The 21,245-nt window shown below is 44.1% G+C and overlaps 1 protein-coding gene across 2 annotated transcripts in view; it reads right to left on the bottom strand.

Moving 5' to 3' along the window:
- Nucleotides 1-21,245, bottom strand: part of GADL1 (GAD like acidic amino acid decarboxylase 1) — a 380,197-nt gene that overhangs the window by 264,655 nt on the left and 94,297 nt on the right. For both annotated transcript variants that reach the window (XM_088831973.1, XM_088831974.1), the window contains 2 exons: nt 13,429-13,543; nt 12,385-12,468 (listed from right to left, as the gene is read on the bottom strand). The gene's annotated coding sequence lies outside the window, so the exon portion shown is untranslated. The remainder of the gene's footprint in view (nt 1-12,384; nt 12,469-13,428; nt 13,544-21,245) is intronic.

The following is a 21,245-nucleotide window of genomic DNA, read 5'->3' as shown; positions in this document are numbered from 1 at the left end:
AAAAAAAAGAATTAAGACCTCTGGAGAGTGGCACTCCTGGGTGGAGAGAAGTGCTGTTTTTCACGATAAACACTGTGGAAACACCACTTGACTTTTAGAACTCTGACTCCTATTGTTGTGATAAAGGAAATTAATCATCTATGCAGAAGCAAACAGAACAAACTGGTACTATAATGACAAGTTCCAGGCAGCACTTGAAAAGATTTGGGAAAAAGGAAGGAAAAAGTGAAATATCAATCTATGCAAGCACAGCTTCTGCAAGCTTCCACTCAGACCCCCACACGCATTTCTGCTCTCACTGTTTAGAGAAGATTCGCCCGAGCAGGAAAATGCCCAGGAAGAGGTTTCATTAATCCAGCAGTAAACCTGCTTCACCCTAAACTGACGACCTGCTGTGAAGACACTTGCCCTCCCACTATCCTAAAGCAAGACTAGGAATGATGTCTGTCTTGAAGGGTGAAGCTTGATGACGACATTATCGACATTCAACGTCATGGAGGTTTTGCCAAGAAGAATAAACCCTGTGTCAAAGGTACAGAGAAAAGAACAGGGGACAAGAACAACCCTATGCTCTTCTCAAACCTGAAAAGTATTGATAGAGAGAAGTCAGTACAAATGCATTCAACCAGCTCTGTCAATTACAAAGCTAAATTAATGTAAATATCTGCAATATTTCATCAAGAAACACTCAGTTGGTGAAATGACTGATCCACTCAACACATGCAATGTGAGTCAGTATCACTAAATATTATGTTGAGTGGAAGAAGCCAGACACAAGAGTATATAGCCGCACTTGCTTTTCCTGCCATTGTTCCCTAAACTGTACATGTATGACTACATACTCTTCCAGAATGATATATTTCCTAAATGGAACCATTCTGAGGTTTCAGTTCAGTTCAGTCGCTCAGTTGTGTCCGATTCTTTGCGACCCCATGAATCACAGCACGCCAGGCCTCCCTGTCCATCACCAGCTCCCGGAGTTCACTCAAACTCATGTCCATAGAGTCGGTGATGCCATCCAGCCATCTCATTCTCTGTCGTCCCCTTCTCCTCCCGCCCCCAATCCCTCCCAGCATCAGAGTCTTTTCCAGTGAGTCAACTCTTCGCATGAGGTGGCCAAAGTATTGGAGTTTCAGCTTTAACATCAGTCCTTCCAGTGAACACCTAGGACTGATCTCCTTCAGAATGGACTGGTTGGATCTCCTTGCAGTCCAAGGGACTCTCAAGAGTCTTCTCTAACACCACAGTTCATCAATTCTTCGGCGATCAGCTTTCCTCACAGTCCAACTCTCACATCCACACATGACCACTGGAAAAACCATAGCCTTGACTAGATGGACCTTTGTTAGCAAATTAATGTCTCTGCTTTTTAATATGCTTTAGCAGCAGCAGCTAGGCTGGTCATAACTTTCCTTCCAAGGAGTAAGCATCTTTTAATTTCATGGTTGCAATCAGAATCTGCAGTGATTTTGGAGCCCTAAAAAATAAAGTCTGACACTGTTTCCACTGTTTCCCCATCTATTTTCCATGAAGTGATGGTACCAGATGCCATGATGTTAGTTTTCTGAATGTTGAGCTTTAAGCCAACTTTTCCACTCTCCTCTTTCGCTTTCATCAAGAAGCTTTTTAGTTCCTCTTCACTTTCTGCCATAATCGTGGTGTCATCTGCATATCTGAGGTTATTGATATTTCTCCCGGCAATCTTGATTCCAGCTTGTGCTTCTTCCAGCCCAGCGTTCCTCATGATGTACTCTGCATATAAATTAAATAAGCAGGGTGACAATATACAATCTTGAGGTACTCCTTTTCCTATTTGGAACCAGTCTGTTGTTCCATGTCCCATTCTAACTGTTGCTTCCTGACCTGCATATAGGTTTCTCAAGAGGTTTACTCTTGTAATATTTCTGGAATGTAATTCTTCTAGGAATACTCCTACCTATGGAGGTCATCGGACAACCCTGGTGGCTCAGACGGTAAAGAATCTGCCTGTAATGCAGGAGATCTGGGTTCGATCCCTGGGTCCAGAAGATCCCCTGGAGGAGAGCATGGCAACCCACTCCAATACTCTTGCCTGGAGCATCCCATGGACAAAGGAGCCTGGTGGGCTACAGTCCATTGGGTTACAAAGAGTCAGATACGACTGAAGCAACTGAGCACGCACTCACACATGGAGTTCATTAACGGTTATTGAAAACCTCCTGTGCTGTAGCTGCCTTATAGGTATCATTATCTTTACACTCGGTGTAGCACTGAATTAGGTTATCATGGTTCTAATTTAAAGATTAGACAACAGAGGCTCAGAAGGATGAACTCCCCTTGCCCAAGACCCAGACAGCCATGCAGATCTACTTGACTCCAGGGTCCTGGCTCTTTTGACAGCATCAGATTGCGGTAATTATTATTATTAATTTTTTTGAGCAGCACTGTGAAGCCTATGGGATCATAGTTTCCCGACCAGGGATTGAACACACGTCCTCAGCACTGGAAATACAGAGTCTGAACCACTGGACTGGCAGGGAAGTCCCCAGTTCCTTTATTTTAAGAGGCGTTTCTAAGAGGAAACAAAGGATTGCTTGGAGCTGTGTGCCGAACTCGACCAGGAAAGGCAGGTGAAGCTTACAGCGGATGGTGGTAGGGCTGCCTCTCTGGAGGTGCCCAGCACTGTCTTCAGCACTGCTTCTTCTCCCATCATCTTCCACTTTTTCGGATAATGATGTGCCCAGATGCTTTGAGAAGTTCCATCCTAGAAATTAACTTTGACAGTGATACAGAAACATTTGTCCTTCCCAGTGGGAAGCTAAATGAGAAAACAACTGATCAATGATGAGGAGAAGCCAAGAACGAACAAAAGTGGAAAGTGATGATTCAAACTGCGGGGTGTCTTAGATGAATTATGTAAGATATTCCACATGTACTAGGATTTAACTGTTGCCAAAGAAAGTAAGTAGAACCTCTGTGATTTATTTAAGAGATTGTTTAAATTCACTTGATCCATGGCTAAGGCTTCAGAGGTGATATGACCCAGCCAGAATTGTTCCTCTTTCTGGAGTAAAAAGGAGAAAGAGGTAACTCAAGTTTCCTTCTGATCACAAAAGAATGGCTAGAGATTCTTTTAGAAATCTCTGTTGGATAAATGGTGAGAAAACAGAATCTGCTCTCTCCGGAGTCAGTTTCATTTTTAAAAGCATCACAATGAAGCCTCCAGTAGGGAGATGACTGCTGCAGAAGACAGCTGCAAACAGTGACTTCTTAAAAATGAGACAAAAAAACAGACTAATGAATTTACAAAATGTAGGGTGTGCCAAGAGTGTAATAAAAATCCATTCCGCTTAGTGTCCACTCGTGTTTCAGAAAACAGGAACACTTGCAAAGTGCTGCAAATTAAATTATAAGGCACAATGATGGTGCATAATTCTCTCATATAAATATACACATACACACACACATATATACATATCTGGACAATTGAACTGAAATCATTTTAGATGCAAAAAATTCCTTAATATCTAATTAGTAAACACCTACATAGGCCCTGTTCCCAGGGGTTATATTGATATGGGGCTCTCATAACTAACATCAGTTTGTTAGAAAATACTTCAAATAGATCCAGAATTTAACCTCCTCAACAACATTCACTGCTACCGTCCTGGTCTGAGTCACCTAGACACTAGATATTAAGGAATTTTTTTGCATTAATATGGAGGGGAGCTTCCCAGTTGTCTCAGCAGTAAAGAATCTGCCTGCCAACACAGGAGATGAGGGTTCGATCCCTGGGTCAGGAAGATCTCCTGGGGAAGGAAATGGTGACCCACTCCAGCACTCTTGCCTGGGAAATCCCAAGCACAGCGGGGCCTGGGAGGCTACAGTCCACGGGGTCGCACAGAGGTGGACACGAATGAGCGACTAAACAGCAGCACCATGAGAGAAAGGCACAGAGGGTGACTCAGAGTTTCTCCCTGTGACCCGGGGAGTCCTGATAGCGTAAGATGGAGACACCGGGGCGCAGCCAATCTGTGGGCAGAGGGAAGCTCAGTTTGGACATGTTGGGTTGGAAATGTCAACTACAATTTGGCATTTAGCAAGAGCACTGCCAACGACTGAACAACAAAGGCCTCTGCCATCCGCCTCTAAGGAGACTGAACTCCATGCTGCTATAGCTGCTGACCTTCAGCAACCCCTGAGGGAGTTCAGGGTGGAGGGAGGCGCTCTCTGCTCCAGGGAATCTGGTAGGACAGCTCTTTAGATAGTTGGATGTTTTCAGGGACAGATTTTATGATTTCAATCCTTGCATGTTCTCATACCTAGAGAAACACTAAATCCCTTCATGGTGACATCAGATCCTCAGGACTAACAAAAACCTTTTGTAAAATGAGCGTTTCATTGTATTGAACTCCCCCCTTCACCAAAACCTTATATATTGACTTTCCCCCGCTGCCGCTTTGGAGCAGTCTCTCAGAGCTATCTGAGATGCTGCCTCCCAGGCTGTAGTCCTCATTTTGCCCCAAACAAAACTTAACTCGCAACTCTCAAGTTGTACATCTTTTTTTAGTCGACAGAAATAACCACTAGACTTTCAAGCAGAGAACTAGAGCAGGCAGCTGAATAGGTGAAGAGAGCAGGGAAGGCCTGATGCTTCTTATGTGCTTCCTTGGTTGCTGGACCTTATATGCATCACCCATTTAATTCCCCAGAAACCTACATATTAGATATCTCACATGTTTTGCATGTTTTGTTTTATTCAGTTTATATGTGGTGTTGGAGAAGACTCTTGAGAGTCCCTTGGGCTGCAAGGAGATCCAACCAGTCCACCCTAAAGGAAATCAGTCCTGAATATTCACTGAAAGGACTGATGCTGAAGCTGAAACTTTGGCCACCTGATGCGAAGAACTGATTCATCGGAAAAGACCCTGATGCTGGGAAAGATTGAAGGCAGGAGGAGAAGCGGCAACAGAGGATGAGATGGTTGGATGCCTCATCAACGTGATGGGCATGAGTTTGAGCAGGCTCCGGGAGTTGGTGACGGACAGGGAGGCCTGGTGTGCTGCAGTCCATGGGGTCACAAAGAGTCGGACAAGACTGAGTGACTGAACTGAACTGAGTATCAAAGCATTTCAATGACATTGTCAAGGTCATACAGCTGGTAGATGGAGAAGCTGAAACTCAAATCCACATTGTCCGATGCCAAACCAAAGCCCATGCTCTCCTTTTTTGCTGCCTCAGGCCCAGGCCCTTTGGGTCTTTTTGCACTTTGAGGAAGTGACTGTTTCATTAATGAGAACACAGGTTGCACGCTCTAGAGACCTGACATAGCAGTAGTTTAAATAAAACTACCGAAGCTGTTTCTCTCTTCTGTAACAGACTGAGGTAGGCTCTGCCAACATCATCATGGGACCCAGCTCCCCCATCTTCTTGATATTGCCTTTGCCTGAACGGATCAGCACAGCCAACGTCCCTGGACATGATCCCAACCACAGGAATGAGGATGGGAGAAGGACGGTCCTCCTCTGAAAACTGCCCACATCGTTACTATTCACACCCCGTTGGCTAAAACTTAGTCTGGAGCCACCTCTAGTTGCAAGGCAGGCTGGGAAATACTGACTTTATTTTCAACAATCAAATGTCAACTTAAAAAACCAGGGCTTCTAATAACATACTTGGAGAGGACAGGCAAGAAGAGGGATCGGAGGATAGCAAACGTGATCTGCTCTGAAAGGTGGGCTACATCTCTTCTCAATGTCTTCAGGTGAATGCTTACAGAACAAGTTTATTGAGTTTTAAAACATGATTAAAATCTCAATGGATGTGAATTAAAATGCTAATTCCTTCATATAGAACACAAGGAAACAGAATTTCAAAGGATGGTGAGAAATCATAGAAAGTATATTACTGGTCTTTGCACCCTGTTCCTAACACAGAGCTCCTGAAATCCTTGTAATCTCTTAGATGAAAAGGCTACTAGGAGAACCTTTCCTTCTCTTATTTGGCCTTTGACCCCAGTTCTTAACACAGAGCTCCTAAACCCTTCTGAGTTTCCTGGGTGACAGGACACTTTTATCCTAATGAGGCGACTCCTGGAGGGTTCCTGGAGGGCTGCATGATGGCGGCTGATCACATAAAGACCAAGCCACAGTGAGAAGCTTGGAACTGTGAGCCCTACCCCTCCTCCTCTGGGAAGGGGCAAGAGAGCGGAGATTCAGTCAATGTTTGTGCCTCCTCGATGAAGCCCCCATAAAAATCCCCAGAGTTTGAACTTGGTACGCTTCCAGGTTTGCTGAGCACATCCATGTGGCCAGAGGCAAGTGCATCCCAGCTCCCTGGGGATACAAGCCTCTGCTCAAGAGCCCTCCGGACCTCGCCCCACCTCTTTATCTGGCTGATCATCTGCTTCCTTCATCACATCCTTTATTACATAATAAATCAATCAATGTAAGTATGTGTTTCTCAGAATTCTGTGAGCTCTTCTAGCAGATGACAGAACCCCAAGAAAGGAGTCTGGAAACCTGTGCTTTATAGCAAGTTGGTCAGAAGCCCCAATGACAACCAGGGACATACAACTGACATCTGAGGTAGGAGGGCAGTCCTGAGGGACTGAGCCCTTAACCTGTGGAGCCAACACTGACTCCAATTAGTGTCAGAATGGAATGGAATTGCAGGACATGCCGCTGCTGTGGCAGAGAACTGCATGGTGTGGGCAGAAACCCACATGGCCAGTGTCAGAAGTGTGAGGGTGGCAGCCTTGTGTGCATGAGGGACACACACAGGAGAGCGCCTTCCACGCAGATGGGGACGACGTGGCTCGTAAACCACACTGACGCTACTGCCATATGGAGCCGCCACTTTAGCTGGTAAATCAAAATACCTGTCATGCTTGGCCAGGATGAGTCTCAAAAGACATGAGTTTTTAATTATCAGATTCTCTCAGTAAAGCATCTGTCACATAAACTGTAGCCGCCCAATAATTCTAACTTCTCTTTCCATGATCCAACAAGACAGTTCTTTTATAACAGAGCAACTCTTATCAAAATAGCATTACTTTTCAAATCAAACTGCCAATTTTAGGAAAATGAGGTCAAAAACACCATGCTTCTTCCTCTTTTTCTCTGCTCCTATTATTAAGTAGAATAACAATGACAGTCATAATCATGAGGAATGAGAGAGAAAACTTTTCAATGTAAATCCCACATTTACATTTCTAGTTCAGACTTCTAGCTGGTTCATATATCTCATTGTCTCCATGTGGAAGTCTAACAGACACGGCAATCTGAAAATGTCCAAACTGATTTCTTGAAATATTTGCACCCTGCATCACCTACCCATCTTAGTTGATGGAAACCTCATCCTTCCAGTTATTCAATTCTTCCACAGCACAACACTTTGGGAAGCTTCCCGTGTTCTCATGAATAGTGAAAGTAAAGTCGCTTAGTCGTGTCTGACTCTTTTGTGATCCCACGTCCATGGGATTCTCCAGGCAAGAATACTAGAGTGGGTTGCCATTTCCTTCTCCAGAGGATCTTCCCAACACAGGGATTGAACCCAGGTCTCCTGCACTGCAGGCAGATGCTTTTTACTGTCTGAGCCACCAGGGGCTTGATGTGGGTATACCCACATCCAATCTGTCAGAAATCCCTTGTGGTTCCACCGTAATCTGGCTACTTCTCACCACACCCCCTCCACTGTCACGGTGCCGGCCGCCATCTTCCTTTTCCTGCACTGTTGCAATAATCCCCGTTCTGCCAGACCCCTACGGTCAACTCTCAGCAGAATCATGGAGGGGATGCTTTGAAACCGTGACCCAGGTCATGTTCTTCCCCTGCTCAAAGGCCAGCAGTGGCTTCCCAGGGGCCATGCAGTAGTGGCTGCAATCTCCACAGGCGTCTCCAAACCCCTGGCCTTCCCTCCTGCTCTCTCAGCTGAAGCCCTGGGGACACGACAGGCTCCCACCAGGGGCTCTGGGACTTTGCTCCCACCAGCCACTTGCATAAAGTGCTCTTTGGGCCAGTGACCCCCTGGCTCTCACCCTCGCCTCTTTACATCTCCCCTCCATGAAGCTGCACGTCTTCTGTGAAGCTGACCTTCATCGCTTCTTCATACCTCAGCTCTTCCCCACCGTGGCACGCTAGGTTCTCCTCAATTCTCCTTTTTCTCTTCTTCCCACAGTTTACTTATTTGCTGTGTTCAGTCTCTCTCTCCACTCAGAATGTGAGCTCTCCCTGGACAGGGATCCATGCGTGTCTTGGATTCCTTGCAGGCCCCAGCCTAAAGAAGAGGATGGGCCCACAGGAGGGTACTTGGCTGGGCACACCTGCAAGTTACACCTACTCACCGCGTCACTTTGCACTTGTCAAAGCACCTGTATCAAATTGTTTTATGGATAAAGAACATTGTCAGAAAATCATGATGTCCTGTTGCTGGGATTTTTTTCCTCAGATCTTACCTCATTTCATTAGGAAATGTTGTGTTTGGGACTTGCCTGGCAGTCTAATGGCTAAGACTCTGAGCTTCCAATGCACAGGACCTGGGTTCAATCCCTGGTCAAGGAACTACATCCGGTATGTTGCAACTAAGAGTTCACAGGCCACAGCTAAAAGATTCCCCATGCTGCAATGAACACGAAGATCCTACATGCTGCAACTAAGAACTGGTGCAGCCAAATAAATAAATATTTTAAAAATATATTGTGTGTATGGCTCAGAAAGTATAACCAAATTACTTATAACTATCAGAGTTGTTGAAAGAATTTAAAAAGAGAGGTAAAAAGAAAACCAGCAGTTTGCTTTCAGGAAAGGCATGAAAGTTGGCAAGACTTCAGTTTACTATGGGAAGAAATTCTCAAGGGTTTCATTTCGGTAACCATACCTGGTATTAATGATCCACCGAGGTGTTGTTTAAATATGCACAGTCAATACATTATGCAAACAACACTCTGGCCAACTGCATGTGAGGGCTTTGCACACATGCCGTGCTTGAGACACAAAGTCATAGTTAATTCATGGCCAAGGACACAACTGACGCAAGTGGTAAATAGAGTCTCGCCCTGAGGGTCAGCAGATCAAGAAAGATGTTGTTCCACTGGAATTCCTCAAGGTCATAAACTAGCGTCTCTTTATTTGTCCAGCTTCTGGACAGAGCGAGGGCTACTATTCTAGCACCGTGTAGGGAAGCAGTCTCTGTGGATTGAAGGAAAGAACGAATGACAGGGCTGCCAAAGAGGACCGAGTCCTTTACAGACACTGCTTTAAACTGATCTCACTGCTTTCACGTTTTCATTTCTCCTTCTATTTCATTAAGATGATTGAAGAGAAGAATGACAAATAGAGGAACCTGAATAATGATCTGTTTCATGGCAAAGCAATTAAAGGCCAGAGATATAAAATTACTGGGCCAAGACAGCACATCTTCTGGTATAAACTTTACAAATTGATAAAATTTACAGCTGTTTTCTCACATTTTTATAGCTTTTTCAAAACCCACACGCATGATTCTTACATGTCCAGACCACTGAAGATGTTCAGACTTGTTCTATCTTTAGAAATTTATTTCTATCCATCAAAATGATGGAGCTTTTCTTTGAAATTATACATCAAATTCCAAGGGGATGGGGACATAAAATTCATGAACGACTCATCCCCAAAGAGCTCACAGACATTTCTGCCAGGGCACCCCATTTTTACTTTTACGTGACCCCACAATGAGAACTGAGTTTGAGTGGGTGAGAAAAGGAAAGACTCCCTTTCCCCACCCCAATCCTTCTCTGTAAGCACTATTTCCTGAAATTTCTTTTAATCAAGGACCACAATTATTATTCTATAACACTACTTAAAATGCAAATACCTCTGAAAGAGAAAAAACAAAACTGTTGACTTAGATTCACACTAAGGGGTAAATAGCTTATCAGATCTTTTCCAGGGAGTAGGTTCTGATAGCTTCAGACTCCATGGAGAGAAAAGCAGCACTAGAGAAAAAGAAAACAAACGTTGCCTCATTTACATCTCTGCTTAGGGCTACCCTGCCTCTGAATTTAGTGGAGTCTCTACCAGATCAGTTCCCTGGAATCTGTTCTGAGCACTCACAGCTCCAACACCTGATCCATTCTCACCACCTCGGCCCTCCCCCATCTGCCCGCTCTGCTCCCAACCGCCCCTCTGCCAAATGCAATTCCAGTTTTGTCCCGGCCTGTCTCAGTGAAGCTGCTCTCATGGGATAAAACACAAGAAGAATCTTTTTGCAATGACCGTAACCCAGTTGTCTAGTAAAGGATTCAGCTTTCCACTAAGGACAGCATTACTTGTCAGTTCCCAAGGGAGCAGGCTCTGAGATGGACCTGCAGCCAGTTTATCGCAGACTGTTCTCAAAATCAACACCCCTGAGGAACTGAGCTCAGGGGAGTGGGGCAGGGTGGGGCAGGCAGGGGACTGGGGGGCGATGGTCAGGAGAGAAGCCGAACTGCAATACAGTACAGTTGAAGCAAAGATCTCAGTCAATCCAACAGGAAGATCTATAGCCAAGACGGCCTTTCAGAGCTGTCCTGAATGAGGCAGGGGGCTGCCACACTTACAGCCCAGCCTTGACCAGCCTGTGAATGAAGTCTGTGCCTTGAGCAAGGCAGCTTCCTTCAGCTGAGGGCAAGACCCAAAGAGGACCCAGAGCTAAAGGCCATGAGCCATCAGCACTGCCAGCAGCTGGGGAAACAGGTGCTTTGGTCCTGGAGGAGCATCCTAGCTAGGCACCGTGGCGCCCACCACAGTACATCACTGCTCCTTTTCAGGGTCTGGGTGCTCGGTCCTGCCCGACTCTCTGCGCCCCCATGCACTGTAGCCCACCAGGCTCCTCTGTCCATGGGATTCTCCAGGCAAGAACACTGGAGTAGGTTGCCATTTCCTACTCCAGAGGATCCCCCTGATCCAGGGATCAAACCCACATCTCCTGTGTCTCCTACATCGGATTCCTTATCACTTGAGCCACCTGGAAATCCCACCTTCTTTTAAGCATATGAATATACTTTGAATATGGTCTCAGAGAAATAGAAAACGGATGATTATTCTGTTAGAAACTTTACCAAGATCTGCTCCTTTCAAAAATCCCTGCCCCCAACCCCAGCAGTCATGTCACCTATGGTTGGATTTTTGAGCTGCCAATTCAACACACCTGGATCAATCTGCATTTGCAACTGTCACATTGTTAATAACTCAACGTGAACATCTGCTTCCTTCCCTGTAAGTGTAGTCAGATTCACGAATTAAAATGTTTGAAATGCACATTTTAACAAATTACCTTTCTGTTATTTCTCCGTTATGTTCAGTTAAAAATATGTGCATGAGAAATAATATTCATGTAAATTTCATTTCAGGATAGTAAAGGAAGCATTATAAAATATTTGATGTGAAAAAGAGATAATTAAATCTGAAAAAGTAATTCAGGACTAGAACATGCCCTAGAGTAATTCTCCTGGCTGCCCACTAAAATTATCCCGGAAACTGTAAAATATCCTGATGTCCAGGCCATACCCCAGACCAATTAAATGGGAACCCCTGGGGGTAAAACCCAGGCATCATTATTTTGGAAACTCCCCAAGGAATTACAATGTACAGATGAGATTGATAAATCTGGGCCCTCGAGCAGTGGATCACAAACTTGTGTGTTTCACACTCAACTGGACCACTCATCCAATCATGTTTTGCTGGGCCCCACCCCCAGAGTTTCACAATTCTGGGAAGGGCCGGTACTGGGCATTTCTAATCAGTTCCTGATTATCATCCTGCTGATGCCGTTGGTCCCAGAACCACACTTTGAGAAACAAGGTTCTAGGGGCTTGGCCTCACCAGCTTCCCACCACATGTAACAAACCCCCACCCTTACTTTCTGGCTCCTCTCCCAGGTTGGGCAGATCCCCTGGAGGAGGACACAGCAACCCTCTCCATTATTCTTGCCTGGAGAATCCCTTGGAAGAGGAGCCTGGCAGGCTATGGTCCACAGGCTCATAAAGAGTCGGACACGACTAAAGGACTCAGCATGCACACACACACACCCCATCCTTACTTCCTGTCTCCCCTACCTTCCATCCCCTAATCAAACATCTCAGAAAATCTTGGACATTTTTTCCCCTTAAATCAACCCCTGAGATGCCCCTTTCCCCTCTGCATAGCTATTTCCAAATGCTGCATTCTCCTGTCATTCTGAGCAGCAACCACCAGCCATCAGCTAAGACGACCTCTAACTTCTTCCATAATTTCTCATCTCCTTTTGTCATGAATTTCTTTGCTGCTTAGGCATGATTCTGCAGATTACGAGACTAGAATCACTCCCTTGAAACTGTGAACTAATGGCTTCTCTTGCACACTTCAAGCCCAGCATTTATGGTTTGGAAAGCAAAGCAAAAACACTTACCTGTGCCTTTTCACACTTGCTGTTCTGTATCCTGAGATGGAGCAGATGCAGTTGTTTGTCTACACAGTTTTTGGCTGGCAGGATCTAGAAATGCATTACACTTGTTAGGACTCAAATTGAGCAACATCAGTAAACAACACAAAGATGGGCAGTGGTGATTTGGCTACAGTCCTCTCTCAGTTCCCCTAATATCAAAGGATTTCACAGAAGGGTTTAAAATAAGATTTATTTAACCCCTACCTTCCTGCAGTACTTTCAGTGGGACAGAGACCCTTCCAAAATTCATCTTAAAACTCATACCCTCAACTCCCAACACTAAATCTGAAAAGGTGTTTGAAGATTCAGATAAAAAGGAACTTTCCCTTTTAAGAGAGCCTGAAGAAAAAGGAGACCAACAACGTCCTCATCTTCTCTAGCAAAAGAAAAATATTCGCAAAATTTTTCAGTTTGGCCAAGATTAACAACTCATAAGCTGAAGATATTGGCTTCTGTTGAAGTGAATATCAAGATTTATTGACCTGCAGAGTAAATATTAATGGAGGTGAAACAGAGGTTAATAACAAACCTCAAGTGATAATACATCTTTATATTTGCTGAAATAAAAAGTCAGCCCATATACTGCTCATACACACATTCAAAAACTTCTTTAACCAAAAAGCTCTAGAAATCTGTTTGCTATGACAGATTGCTTAAATATATGGCTGAATTTCCATTTGTATTAACATCTCTGAAAACCCAGGCAGCCAGAAAAGCAAAGTATTAATCACTTCCTCTGAGGATCATCAGTAGCCAATCAGAGGTCACTCCCTTATGAGCAAATGAGATCTGATTGGAAGACTCTAGCCAGCATTTCATTCGTGTCAGTCCTACTAAGGTGAGCAGGGTATTGAATTGACCTAAACTAATGCATCTTTTTTCCACATACAAATAAAAATATTTCAGACTCTCTCACTTCCTACAAATCCAAATAAATATGCTCATTGTCCACAAAAAATTTATAAACTAATGTTTGTTAAGGACACATTTTAGAAAATAGAAGCTTACCTGGATAAAGGGAGAGAGCTCTGGGCTCTAATGCAGCTGGAATTCTTGGGCTCCCACTTATTTGCTCCATGATATTAGGCTAGTCACTCAACTACTCTGCGGCTCAGTTCCTTATCTGTAAAATGAAGATAAGGCACCAACTTTACAAAGCTGCTGTGAAGATTAAATGAGTTAGGACATGTAAAGTGTTTTAAGTGTGGGCTTCCCTGGTAGCTCAGAGGTTAAAGCGTCTGCCTCCAATGCGGGAGACCCAGGTTCAATCCCTGGGTCGGGAAGATCCCCTGGAGAAGGAGATGGTAACCCACTCCAGTATTCTTGCCTGGAGAATCCCATGGACGGAGAAGCCTGGTAGGCTACAGTCCACCGGGTCGCAAAGAGTCGGACACGACTGAGCGACGGAACGGAATTCGGAACGGAGAGAACAGTAGGACTTCCCCGGTGGCTAAGACGGTAAAGCATTTGCCTACAATGTGGGGCACCCAGGTTCGATCCCTGGGTCGGGAAGATCTCCTGGAGAAGGAAATGGCAACCCACTCCAGTACTCTTGCCTGGAAAATCTCCATGGACGGAGGAGCCTGTTAGGCTACAGTCCATGGAGTCCCAAAGAGTTGGACACGACTGAGCGACTTCAATGAAGGATATATAAATATTTGTCGAAAAAGAAAAAGTTCTAGGGGAAAAAGAACTTTAAGATCATTTTGCCCCAAAGTCGCAGAGCTTTATGGGCATCAGGTTCATAGTTTTCTCATGTTTGGCCTGAGTCATTGACTATGAAGCACCGCTATCATTTATGTTTATTTAAATTTAACTTCTGTGGTCAACCTCTAAAATTCAGGAAAATTCCATGTAAAACAATCAGGATTTATAGTTCTTGAAAAAAATTTAGCACACACATCCATCTGGGACTAATATTCGCAGAGGCCAACAATCGAATGATACTGAGGGGCAGCCGCCTATGGCAGAGAGGGAAGGAAGGTCCAGAGGACACACTTCCTTTGGTCACAGTTCCCACACTCCAATTACTCCCCATTCTGAGGTTCAGTGTCATCCGACAGGTATTATCCCAGTGCCATCACTGCTTTTATTATAGTAGAACAAACAAGAAAAACATATCTTCACATCCGTGTCTTTTTCATGAATGGAAAACAGAAACAAAGTATTACATGTTTCCCAAAAAAGACAGACTTTTCTAGCACATAAAGATTCCCGGGCTTAACACGCCAACAAAGTGTGTCTGCCGCAAAAGAATACAACTTAATCTTCCATCAGGAAAACAAGCTATGAGAAGAGCCATGACTGGCATGTGGAGAGGATGCCAATGAAAAGATTAACGATCTGTGAAAGAGACTGGAATTTCCACACTGTTGTTTCTGTGAGTGTGAAGAAAACAAGCGGCGATGCTGTGGTACATTGTAATACACACGTTTATGGTCCTGTCATCTGTCCTGCCCATGGAGGTATTTGTGTTTCTAACCCCTGGCCCAAGCCAGGCTTATCACTGTACAAGTGAAGGAACTGAAGGCAGAGAAGTGAAAGGATGCCTATGAAACCACAACCTTGGTCTCTGAGGTACCATTCAAGTAGGACCAGCAGTGTGACCTCATAGTGATGCTCAGAGTGAATGCATATCCTCACATGAGCCAAATCCCAACCTTTTCACCTTCTTATCAGACCACAGACACAGATCCTCTCTGAATGTCAGCTCTCCAGTTAGAAAACATGAATCTCAGTCCTGGAATTCTCCGTGCCCAAAGTGTTTCCAAGATGGAATGAAATGTCTGATGTACCGGTGTTTGGGTCAACAGACCGCAGAAAGGAAGGTCACACTCGCCCGAGGCCTCAACTGGCAAAATGTCGATGCTGAGTGAAAATATAAAACAGACACAAACAGTAAACACACATTTGGTGACATGACATATCACTTGCCAGGAACGTCTCTATTCTCTCTCAAAACTGTACAAACAGCCTTCGTTTCTTGTGGAGAAAACTCAGCGTCATTGACATGTCTAACTTCAGCTGAGTCGGGTCTTTGATTCCGTCTAATTTTATTCCCTCATTTTCTCTCAGCTGTGTGAGCCCACTGGTCGGATACCTTTAGAAAGATTGCAAGATACATGCTTGAAACTACAAAACCAAGGACGGGATAAAAACAAAAACTTACCCTCTCTCACATAGACTGACATGCAGATTATTAAGGTCAAAGGATACAATGTTAATTAATATTTACAGTTATTAACTCCAAAAACATTCTGTTTTGTTTGCATTTGCTGTTCCTTTTTTGACCAAAAATGGCTTTCCCAAAAGAGGAAATGAAAATTGTGATTCCGTTGCTTGTTTTATTTTTGACGGTGTTTTCTCTTAATCGTATTTTTTAAGGTATAAAAAGCGACCCTTTTCCCTTCCGTACTGCCCTTTCTTTCCCCTCCTGCCTCCATTCAGGGGGACAGGGCCTTCTAGAACTGCCTCGGGGGAGGGAGCTAATGCCTCAAGGGTGGAAATCCCTTAAAGGGTGAAAATGGGTTTTCAGACTTTGGTGGCAAAATTCTATACGTTCCGTCGCTCAGTCCTGTCCGACTCTATGCGACCCTGTGGACTGTAGCCTACCAGGCTTCTCCATCCATGGGATTCTCCAGGCAAGAATACCGGAGTGGGTTACCGTTTCCTTCTCCAGGGGATCTTCCCGACCCAGGGATCGAACCTGGGTCTCCCGCATTGGAGGCAGATGCTTTAACCTCTGAGCCACCAGGGAAGCCCCGGCAAAATTCTATACCAGTTAAAAATTGTGCTGCTCATATATCAAGAGAAAGCGCCTGAGGGGAAACATGGCAGAGGGAGAGGTCACCGTGAGAGTTAAGGGGAGCCTCGGAGAATGCCACGGTCCAAATCTGGAGAGATCATTCTCATGAACATCCTACACTGTGGCTTCCTAGGCGCAGCTTCGGCTCTGTCCCTTGGTCTCTCCAGAGGCTCGGGTTTCCTTCTCTCTCTTCTCGGGTGGCCAGGCACCGTGCAGCTGTGTCTTGCTTTGGTGCTCTGCTCCTGCGGACCCATCTGCCCCAACATTCCAAGTCACCTTTTCCCTGTCCTCCCCTTTCCCACCAGGCTGATTCTCGTGCATCCTGCAAGCCTCAGGAAACCCTGCTTCCTCTAAAGATGCAGCCAGCTGCTCCAACATACGGATGAGCGGCCCCTCCCTAACGCTCCTGCACACCCTTTGTATATATCGTACTGCCTTCTACGTACCTGTTTATGAGTTTCTACTCCCCCAACCCCCATCATCTGAGCAGATGGATACTGCCAGGCTAGCGACCAGGGCTAGGTTCTGGCTTTCTTCCTAGAAACGTCACATGTTTGGTGAGACCACGTGAAGCACGCCTTCGTGTAATGGTGAGACCTCAGTGAGTTTCGGTTGAGTGTGTAGATGAAACACACACGATCCACACACACCACACACACACACCCAGAGGCTCCTCCTCTCTCCTGCTCTCTTGAAGGCAGATCTCTGCTGGAAGATCTAACTTCCAGACCAGCGAATGCCCCAGTTGAACCGAACTGACACCCATGCTGGCCCAGAGAAGAGCTGGGATTTAAAGAAATAGATGAAGGGTGTGGTAAGTTTACAGAGGAAAAGGAAACTGGAGAGTTATGAAAGGTTTTCTGCAGAAGCAAAAACCAGGACAAAATGAATCACGGAACATGTCTGTGAGGACAGAAAAGGAGGAAAATTGACCTTTGTTGACCATGTTGACCAACTAGCCAGGTAAACGCTATTAAGTGGGTGCAAAGTAATTGCGGATTTTGCGTTGTTGAAATTTGCCTGTGATACTGGAATACATTCTTATGAATAAATAAATGTGGTTATGCTATACACCATTTTAATGCACATTCTCACTTTACGATTTTTTGCTAATGAGTTATTCAGTTCAGTTCAGTCGCTCAGTCGTGTCCGACTCTTTGTGACCCCATGAATCACAGCACGCCAGGCCTCCCTGTCCATCACCAACTCCCAGAGTTCACTCAAACTCATTTCCATCGAGTCGGTAATGCCATCCAGCCATCTCATTCTCTGTTGTCCCCGTCTCCTTCCGCCCCCAATCCCTCCTAGCATCAGATTCTTTTCCAGTGAGTCAAGTCGTCGCATGAGGTGGCCAAAGTATTGGAGTTTCAGCTTTAGTATCAGTCCTTCCAATGAACACCCAGGATTGATCTCCTTTAGAATGGACCGGTTGGATCTCCTTGCAGTCCAAGGGACTCTCAAAAGTCTTCTCCAGCACGACAGTTCAAAAGCATCAATTCTTTGGCGATCAGCTTTCTTCACTTGCAGTTTATCTTATATTTATTTTAGACTATGGAAATGATGTTAGACAAAAAGCAAAACTGAGTAATTTTCTTATTGGAATTCAAAATGGGTCATAAAGCAGAGGAGACAACTTGCAACATGAACAATGCATTTGGCCCAGTAATTGCTAACAAATATACAGTGCAGTGGTGGTTCAAGAAGTTTTGCAAAGGAGATGAGAGCCTTGAAGATGAGGAGCACAGTGGTCGGCTAGCGAAGTTGACAATGACCAACTGAAAGCAATCATCAAAGTTGATCCTCTTACAGCTACATGAGAAGTTGCCAAAGAACTCAACTTCGACCATTCTGTCATTTGGCATTTGAAGAAAATTGGAAAGGTGAAAAAGCTCAATAAATGGGCACCTCATGAGCTGATCAAAAATCAAAGAAATCATCGTTTTGAAGTGTCATCTTCTTTTATTCTGTGAAACAACAATGAACCATTTCTCTGGACTGTGACATGTGATGAAAGACAACCAGTGAAGACCAGCTCAGTGGTTGGACCAAGAAGCTCCAAAGCACTTCCCAAGCCAGACTGCACCAAAAAAATGTCATAGTCCCTGTTTGGTGGTCTGCTGCTTGTCTGATCCACTACAGCTTTCTGAATCCCAGTGAAACCATTTCTGAAACCCAGTGAAACCAAGAAGTATGCTCAACAAATTGATGAGATGCACTGAAAACTGTAGCACCTACAGCCAGTACTGGTTAACAAAAGGGGCCCAATTCTTCTCCCTGACTATGCCCAACTGCACAACCAACACTTCAAAAGCTCAACGAACTGGGATACAAAGTTTTGCCTCATGTGCCATATTCACATGACCTCTTGCAAACTGACTACCACTTCTTCAAGCATCTTGACAACTTTTTGCAGGGAAAATGATCCCTGAAAAGATACGGATGAAAAATGTTGCTTTTTTCCCTAAGTTCTTCCTGGGGACAGAGAGAAGGAATGGAAGAGCCCAATCACCATCTCCTGGCTTGTATAATAGTAACAAACACTTATAGAGCACTTAGCATACGATTTCCACGGTTATCCTTCAATCCATAACCAGCCCTGGGGGGAGAAGCAATGGTGGGGGTCTCCTCACTTGACAGATGAGCAAGTAGATGGTTTACAAACTTGCCACAAGACACCCAGAGCGTAAATAGCAGATGCGGGATTCAGAAGCAAACCACGTGGTCACTGGATTGATGCCTTTAACTAATTCTGCCTCCAGTGGTCCCCAGTGGGACACAGAGAGACCAGCAGAGCCTGGAAGAAAGGAAACCCAGAAGTCACAGACTCTTCCTAGTCACCCCAAGGGCTTCCACCGTAACTCTTTGAAGAGAACAGTAAAGATGTATATCAGCACCCATAACACTGGCGACCTTCACCAGACCTTCAATTTGCAGCTAAATTTGATCTTGGAAGTAGGCTATAAGTCATACCATTATAATGTAAACTCCTATTTCCTAAAGGTAAATGCAATAAGGTTTCATTTCTAGAAAACCATTATACTCCATAAAAATACCAAGATAATTAGAAGAATACAGGAAAGGAACCCAAATGGAGGCTTTCGTAAACATTTTTTATGACAAAAAAACATTTAACCTAAGTTTGGTTCCTGCAGGTACTAGTCTGGTTGAAGTTCATTAAAAATATGAATTGATGAAGTTTGGATTGAAGATAAACGACTTTCCCTAGCAGATTTCCCTGTGGCAAGCATGGGCATATGTCATTGCTCTAGGCATCTTAGACTTGAATTCAAAATTAGAGTGATTTGTCTCAAAAAATTTATTTTCATTCAGCGTGAATAAATGGAAAATTTCTGCTCAGTTAAAGCTGGGGAAAGAGTTCCCACAATGTCATTTTCTCCCATGATCTCTTGCTCTTCTATTTCAGTAAGTCTGTTAACAGTGACCTCCACCTGATTTGTCAATATTGCTGATTACAGTCATTATTGGTTCTGGTATTTTAGTGTTCTGATATATGCTACTAAAAATTCAGGCATTTCTTACTAGTGTAACACCACTGCTTTAAAATTAAAATAATTCTGAAAATGATTTGCATATTGATTGCATATTGAAAGAGTTCTCTGCTGCATTCAAATTCGTGTTGAACAAAGCTTTCCTGTTTAGAACGCATTTTGCTAAAGCTCCAGAATCCTCAAGGAGAGGAAGAAAATAACAATTGATAAAGTAAAGCCTCATCCACAAGAATAATTCTTATCTAGTTCAAAGGCTTTCGGAACAAGTGGTGTATAAATCTTGACAGTTTTGAAATTGGAACAGGTAACTAACTCTACTTAGAGTATCAGGAGTACAAGATAAAACCAAAGACAACACAGATAAACCCCAAATGCTTTCTTTGAGACAAAAAAATACAACTCTCTCTCAACCCTCTTCCCTCTCTGTCTCTCTAGATATATTTTCAACATAACCAAAGTCATATAAATATATATGTGTATAAATAAACATCAATTTTACACATATGTATTTATATGACTGGCTCCCGAAAGTTGTCCAAGGAGTTTCCCTCAAACAGGAGACACAATTATAAAGTCATTTGAAGATGAAAATGAAAGTTGCTCAGTCGTGTCCGACTCTTTGTGACCCCATGGACTATACAGTCCATGGGATTCTCCAGGCCAGAATACTGGAGTGGGTAGCCTTTCCCTTCTCCAGGAGATCTTCCCAACCCAGGGACTGAACCCAGGTCTCCCGCATGGCAGGCAGATTCTTTATCAACTGAGCCACCAGGGAAGCCCAAGACTATTGGAGTGGATAGCCTATCCCTTCTCCAGGGGAATCTGCCCGACCCAGGAATTGAAATGGGATCTCAGACATTGCAGGTGGATTCTTTACCAGCTGAGCCACCAGGGAAATATTCCTGACAAGAACATGCCAGAGCCATGGCAGAAGCTAGAGAAATTTGTCCAAAGATGTGCTCACAATTCTGTGATCCACAGTATTAACACATGTTGCCTTGATTTTGCTTGCATATTTAGCTCTTTGTTTACAAAGAGCAAATGACATTTTCAATTTTTTCATGATTCATTATCATTTCTTTCTCATGCAATGTGCTTTTGGATAATACTGTGTTTATTAATTGTAATCTGTTCATGTGTATTTAGCATTTATATTTTGAATACATCAATAATTTTCTAAACACTTTATTCTGTGTTTACATGTTTTTGTGTTGAAAATACACTTCTATTTAGTTGCTGGTTTTCAAATTCATTTTATGAATCCTGAGGATGTGAGAGTTGGACTGTGAAGAAAGCTGGTCGCCAAAGAATTGATGCTTTTGAACTGTGGTGCTGGAGAAGACTCTTGAGAGTACCTTGGACGGCAAGGAGATCCAACCGGTCCATTCTAAAGGAGATCGATCCTGGGTGTTCATTGGAAGGACTGATGCTAAAGCTGAAACTCCAATACTTTGGCCACCTCATGCAAAGAGTTGACTCACTGGAAAAGACTGATGCTGGGAAGGATTGGG

This window comes from Moschus berezovskii, chromosome 24 (assembly GCF_049115385.1).
Source record: "Moschus berezovskii isolate FMDL1 chromosome 24, NW_MosBer_1.0, whole genome shotgun sequence".
Classification (NCBI taxonomy): domain Eukaryota; kingdom Metazoa; phylum Chordata; class Mammalia; order Artiodactyla; family Moschidae; genus Moschus; species Moschus berezovskii.
This window is presented reverse-complemented; position numbering and strand designations above follow the sequence as displayed.